The sequence below is a fragment of the Macrobrachium rosenbergii genome, chromosome 23, assembly GCF_040412425.1.
Source record: "Macrobrachium rosenbergii isolate ZJJX-2024 chromosome 23, ASM4041242v1, whole genome shotgun sequence".
NCBI classification, from domain to species: domain Eukaryota; kingdom Metazoa; phylum Arthropoda; class Malacostraca; order Decapoda; family Palaemonidae; genus Macrobrachium; species Macrobrachium rosenbergii.
The window spans coordinates 28,904,510-28,912,009 of NC_089763.1; the positions used below are offsets into that span (position 1 = coordinate 28,904,510).

Here is a 7,500-nt window from a genome sequence, read left to right on the forward strand (position 1 = left end):
TCAACGGCTCGTGCGAGCTACAAAGTAGTGTCCCAACCTCTCGACAGATCGAGGAAGGGGATCAACTCTGGGAGTCTGTGTTTCTTCACAGATGCAAAATGACAGATACACAGATGTAAAACATTTGAACATAACATAGATATAAAGCACAGAATGATAACAAGACATGAAAGGTGACGATAAACAATGTCGGAGACACTGACATAAAACATCATCACGAAACCTGTTTTCTCTCAGCCGCGATGGCCACCGCATGGTCGTTCTCGTGTGGAGAAAGTTGATTTTCCTCTGCATTCACTTTCACGTATCTCCACTCATTTCCAGCTTCCAGGCTCGTATTTCTCACCAGTCAGGACTAGGTCTTCCAGCACTTCTAATACCCACAGGTGCCCAGCTAACACTACTTGTACTATTCTCTTTGGAGTGGGGCGAAGGGCATATCCCAGCTGTCGCCATCTCCCGTTCATTATCATCTCATCTACATAAGGAGCTTCCGTAATTTCCTTTGTGGTATCACTGACAAAATCATATATATAAATTTCTGACTCACATCAGGATCGAACCAAAGCCTTTCAATTGAAAGGCAAGGAAGGGCGCGCTGCCCACTAGGCCATACAAGTCATAAAAGAAGTTGGAACCTGAGACTTGCATGGCCTAGTGGGCAGCGCCCTTGCCTTTCAATTAGAAGACCTGGGTTCGATCCTGACGTGAGTCAGAAATTTATTTCTGTTCCACACGTGATTGTGTGTTGATTATTTCTATATATATATATATATATATGTATATGTATATATGAATGGAAAATCAAGTAGTATGATGAACACATACTTAAAAGCAACACGAATCAACTCCGGTGCACTGCATTGCAAGGAGACACACTCAAACCCACAAACACACACAGAAACAGGGCTTTCTTGGAACAAACCCCGGTGCAACGGGACATCGTTTTTGGGACACTGACTCCGTTTTCACGTCTGAAGGGAAGCCATCTCTCTCATTTTCCCCCACACATCACCAACAAGAGTTATTTTCCGCAGCGCTGACTCTCAGAAGCAGTTAATGAAGTTCCTGAAGGCCGCACGGGACGATCTTACAGAGTCGCAGTCAGTCGCACTCTCTTCGGCCTCAGAACACAATTATTATTAATATTATTCCCTTCTCTGCTGTTGCTGCTGTGCTGATGTTGCTGTTCCTGCTGCTGTTACTACTGTTGTTGTTGCTGCAGTTGCTGCCTCTGTGTTGGCTTTGCTGTTATGTGTCTTTATGTCATTTCGAGGGGGATTTGTTTTGTTTAATTATGACTGTCTGAAAGTCCTTTCTTTTCCCATTCGCTTCTTGTGTCATTTCGATGGGGATTTATTTTGTATAATGATGAGTGTCTATAAGTCCTTTGTATAATTTCAAAAGGGATTTATTTTGTCTATTAGTCCCTTCTTTTCTGATTCGTTTCCTTGTGTCATTTCGATAGGGATTTATTTTGTCTAATAAGTCCTTTCTTTTTCCGATTCTATAAGCCTTGTATCATTTCGATAGGGTTGATTTTTGTATAATGATGATTGTCTATAAGTCCTTTCTTTCTGATTCGCTTCCTTGTATCATTTTCGATAATGGATTTATTTTTTATAATGATGATCATTTCGTGATCGTCTATAAGTCCTTTCTTTTCTGATTCGCTTCCTTGTATCATTTCGATAGGGATTTATTTTGTATAATGATGATCGTGTCTATAAGTCCTTTCTTTTCTGATTCGCTTCCTTGTATCATTTCGATGGGGATTTATTTTGTAAAATGATGACTGTCTATAAATCCTTTCAGATTCGACCTTGTATCATTTCGATGAGGATTTATGTCTTTTACTCTGTAAATCCAAACGGGTCATGTCTTTAAAAACTTCAATATTTGATACATTTCCTGTTGAAGGCTTCAATTAATTTCTTGCAGGACTTACGTCAATCAGGGATTCATAACTGCAGAGTTTCTTTCAATTCTTATCGATTTCTTCATTCAGTTTCATTCTTTCAATTTATTTAACTGATTAAATCCCAAACGAAGCTGAAATTTCCTCTGAGACCGAACCATCGCTTACTTTTTATATTGTTGGATATCATTGCAATATTTCTTAGTTTTTAGTTTTCTGAAAAGAAAACTATTGCGCCGGCTTTGTCTGTCCGTCCGCACTTTTTATGTCCGCCCTCAGATATTAAAAATACCCAGAGGCTAGAGGGGCTGCAACTGGTATGCTGATCATCTACCCACAATCATCAAACATGCCAAAATTTTGCAGCTCTCGTGCATTTTGTTTATTTAAGGTTAAAGTTAAGCACCAATCGTGCATCTGGTAACTATATAGGACAGGCCACCACCGGTCTGTGGCTAAAGTTTCATGGGCCGCTGCTCATACAACATTATACCGAGACCACCGAAAGATAGATCTGATCTATTTTCGGTGGCCTTGATTATACGCTGTGCAGAAAACTCAGTTGCGCCGAAGTAACTTCGGCGCATATTTTACTTGTTTTTTTACTTCTGTTGCAACGGTTAGTGTTACTACCGATGTTAATACATAAAAACATTATTTTTCATGCCGATGTTAATAACATTCGTCGGAATAATGTTACATTAAGTTTTTTTTCCCTCGTCAAAAAACAACGTCTGCACCATTTAGCATTTAATAAGGCGAATTCAATGAATCACAGATTTTTAGAAAAGGAGTTTTTTTTAGCGCTAATTAACCTCATATGGAAAAAGTACCACTGCTTTTGAATAACTTTTTTCATTAAAGAAAAACCTTGAACGAGAGAATGAAAATATTTAATATAGAAAAAATGGTATACACCGAATTATTCCAAGCAGTCCTCTTCCTCCTCCTCCTCTTACTCTTCTTTCTCCTCCGTCTCCTCCTTTTCCTCCTCCTCCTCCTCCTCCTCCTCCTCCTCCTCTCCCTCTTCCTACTCCTCTTCCTACTCCTCACCCTCCTCTTCCTCTTCTTCCTCTTCTTCCTCCACCTCCTCCTCCTCTTCTTCCCCTCCTCCTCCTCTTCTCCTCCTCCTCCTCCTCCTCCTCTTCCTCCTCTTCCTCCTCTTCTCCTCCTCCTCCTCCTCCAGGGAGCTCTCGCAACGCCGAGGAACATAAACCAAGATTCTCCAGCATGAAACATTTGCAAAGGAGCCACCAACGTCCTCGGAGAGTAGAATTACGTCACCTGTGGTATTTGTGACTATTCTTCTGTACACGTCGCAGTTCATCCTTATTGCGGGAAGCGGTTGCAAGTTGTGTTTATCTTTTATTGGCTGCTTCTTAGCTGTAAGGTCAGCTGGTATAAAGTGGTTAGTAGTCGTGGCATGTCATTCAGATGTGGCGGGTTCGCGTCTCCCCCAGGCCGATGAAAAATCACTGGTTCTGTATCGTGATCAGTTACTGCTGCAGTGTGGGGGTGTCTGCTGCGGTGGGAGGTGGAAGCCAACATATTCTTTGGAAGCTTGACGAATTTCAAGTCAGTGGCCCTTTTGGTGGGTTTGTTCCATGTGAATAAGTTTCATCTACTGAAATAATAATAATAATAATAATAATAATAATGATAATAATAATAATAATAATAATAATAATAATAATAATAATAATGGTGTTCTGTTGAAGTTTATTAAGATTAAATGAGCGTGTGTCCGACTGGCTGTTGTTTTTGTGCGTGATATTCTGCTTACAAAGATGTTATGCATTTTGGGAGTACATACTATGAAAAACCTGATATTTGGACATATTGTTTATGCAAGCGCACATTTACCAAATACCAAATATATATATACATATATACATATATATTTATATATATGTATAATATATATATGTATATATATAATATATATGTGTGTGTAAGTGTATATATATATGTACACGTCTGTATATATATATATATATATATATATATATATATATATATATATAATATATATATATATAAATATATATATATATATATAAAATATATATATATATATATATATATATATATATATATATATATATATATATATATACATATATACATACACATACATACATTCTGATTGTTGATTTTCTATTCAACATACACAGAAACGTAAATGGACAGAAAATAAATTTCCATTCCAAAACACATACCACATCTCTACACGACCAATTTTCTCTTATGCTGTATAATTATATAACACTGAAAATACCCTTCCCATAACCTTAGGTAAACTTACTGTATATCGTACAAAATCACAGCTAATGTATCATATACACATAATCCAAGATTATAACTATCACCATTTCTTGTTGATTGATGCCTGAAAGTTCAGACATTACCTAAGCAATAACAAGTCCGTCATACCTCAAATAAACTTTTCCAAAGTTTATAGAAATAAACTGGAGACGGAGGAATTTTTTTTGTCGTCATTAAAAGCATAAAGTTTACCAATAAAATACTGAAGAAACCAGGAACTCTGACCATAAAATTACAACTCGAAAAGGAAAGAAGAAGTAAGAGTTATGAAGATTCTCTTCGTCTGTTCTCTTCGGAATGAAAATACGAATCTTGATGACCAGATAATTCTGTTTCAGCGAATTCCGTAGAATTCTTAATTATGCTGAATTTTTACATTATCATTACTTTCATGCATCTATCTATCTATCTATCTATCTAGCCAATTCGTAAATTAACGTGATGCTAATACTGTGCTCACTGATATTAATGATAAGTCATAAGAGAAATAATTATATATATATTGAATTTTTACATTATCCTTACTTTCATGCATCTATCTATCTATCTATATCTATCTATCTATCTATCTATCTATCTATATCAATCTCGGGCGAGCATAAAGGGATTCCTCCAAAGAGCTTCTCTCGTCTTTGGAAGCAAAGGAACAAAAGAGAATATTAAATGTCTTTTTAATATTGTACTGGAAAAAAGTTCCGTCTATTTATTCATTTACCAAGTATATGTATATATACATATATAAAGGCAATTGCCACGAAGAAAAGTGAAACAACGGAGTGGTGCCAGGCCTTTCGACTTATTGTCCTTTACTTAGCAGGCTGATAGAAATATAAAAATAAGTTTACAAAGAAAGCTCGTATAATTGACAGATGGGGATTATGAAGGAAAACATGTACCTGGAATCCAACAGACGCAGTTGAAGAATTAGTTTACAAAGAACCTACCGAAACAGGGGGAGTATGAAGGAGGTTTTTTACAAAAAGAATTAGGAACCTACGAAACATGTATATAGCCAACATGTGTGAGTGCCTGCGTGTGTTGAAAACTAACATATTTGATGTGTGATCTTTTAAAGATCTCTTAAAAATGGGAAATCACTATACATCCCTTCTTCACTGTTTCTCTGCTTATCGTAAAAAAACTAATATCTCTTGTATTCTTTTGAAATCATTCGGTGGAGCACAGAAGGAACGAAGGAATTGAAGAAATGCTCCAGAAAACTGGTAACCGAACAAAATCATTTAAATAGCAAATTTGTATTTACAGAGTTACAGATTCTTGTGAAACTTGAGATTTGGCAACAGGCTAATGAAATTGTTTGTTCACTGACCTTATTTTTTTACATTTGTATCATAAGATGCATTTTAGAAAGTGCAATATGTTTATAGAGTAATGGCGTGATCTTGTGTTAGAATGTGATATATGAATTCACATCGGGGAACGAAGTTTTATTACAGAGCGATATTTCACGTGGAAATTACTAAACCTCTGGTAAACATACTATATGAATCCTGGTTTGGTTTTCATATTTCGTTTTCCCTAGCTACGTAAAACGTCAAAATTTTAACGTAACGTCTAAATCTTAGGCAAGGCCTAAAGCACTAGATATATTTTATGAAGGCGGTACATAATCAAGAGGCACTGCGAAGTGCTATGAATAATTCGTTGGTGTTTAATGAGGTTTTTCGTTATTCATTTGCGTTAGAAGTCCCGGATCCTAAAACTTTGTATACGAGATGAATAATCAATGTTCTTAAAAGATTTTTTTCTCCATCGTCTCTTCTCATCTTGATTTAATTTTTTAAGAGTTTTTTTACCTTTAGTATAGAAATTTATTTTACGTTTATTATCGGAATGCAACAACAAATCAGTGCGCCTACAAATGCTGTGGTTTCTTTTAAACGATGTTCCTGTACTTTTTTTTTTATTTCTAGTTTTATACAGTCAATTTCATAAGCAAAAGATATGTAAACATAGCAGGAACAGTATTGTTAATGTTTTTTAAAAAAATTTCCTTACTATCACATCTATATAACTAAACTGGTTCTTGCTTTTTCTACTTCATTCATCTTCTCTTGCGTCAGCCAGCCATATCTTAGCTACTCCCAAGCATGAAAGATAATTATAATTTACCTGCACTACACAAACAATCAATCAATCAATCATTTCCAGTGGCACCCACGGGATGCACAGGGCCTCGATGAACTCACGCCACCACATTCTGTCCTGGGCTAACTCCTCAAGATCTCCCCAATACTCGTCTCCTGCTTCCTGCCTCATTGTCCTCGACCACGTCTCCTTTGGCCTACCTCCACCACTCCTACCAAGGGAAACTCACCCTGGTGTATCTCATACTATTCCCCGTCTTCTGTACACATGCCTAGCCACTTCCAGCGTGAGAGCCAAACATATTCATCTACACAAATGAATAGGAAAATTGAAAATCATTCCTGAAAGACAGGTGGGTTCCTTTGTAGTCCATTAATTCGGCGAAATGAGGAAGGTATCTGTCGAGGCCTTCAAATTCATCCGCCCTAATCTCTTACCAAGCCTTCAAACGTGATCGTGTAAAGAAGTGGCTGACTAGGATGTGTAAGGGGCGTTTGGACTGGGGAAATGTTCCACAAAATGAATGAGACGAAAATTGTTCCTCTTTTTAGGGGACAATTCGATATATGTGACTCAGAGAAACAAAAGAGTCCTATATATTTTATCATAAAACTGTGAATGTGTTTAATATGATCTAGACAGAATATAAGGTAAATGAAAGAGGACTGACACAGGAAGAGCAGTGTAGGTTCGGTCGAGGAAACAGTTGTGTAAGTAGATTTAGAATACAAGAGGAGGTCTGTATGTGATATACAGTACATAGGCCTAAGGAAAGCTTGTGATGGTGTTCATAGAGATTCCACCTGGTAGGCGTTGAAAGTTTACATGATGATTTTTCGAGAGCAATCAGATGCTTGCAAGATGGAAGCAACCTTGTGTTGCTGAAGTTTGTGGACGTGCAGCAGACTGGTTTGGTGTACAAATGGGTCCAGGACGAAAATGTTTTATTATTATGCTTGTGATTAAGTTAGGAAAACAAACCAAATTTCTTTTGTTCACCTGCACACAGAAACAGGCCCTATGAAAAAATATTTCGGGATGTAAAAACGTCCCATTTCCAAATAATAATTACGGTGATGATGAGATGGGAAGGGAAGTTAAATAATATAAAAATGATATACAGAAACACAGAGAAAAAAACATTGGCT

At 36.9% G+C, this 7,500-nt stretch overlaps 1 long non-coding RNA gene across 1 annotated transcript in view; it reads right to left on the reverse strand.

Moving 5' to 3' along the window:
- LOC136851416 (uncharacterized) overlaps positions 1–7,500 on the reverse strand; it is a 424,951-nt gene that overhangs the window by 358 nt on the left and 417,093 nt on the right. The gene's annotated exons all lie outside the window — the stretch shown is intronic.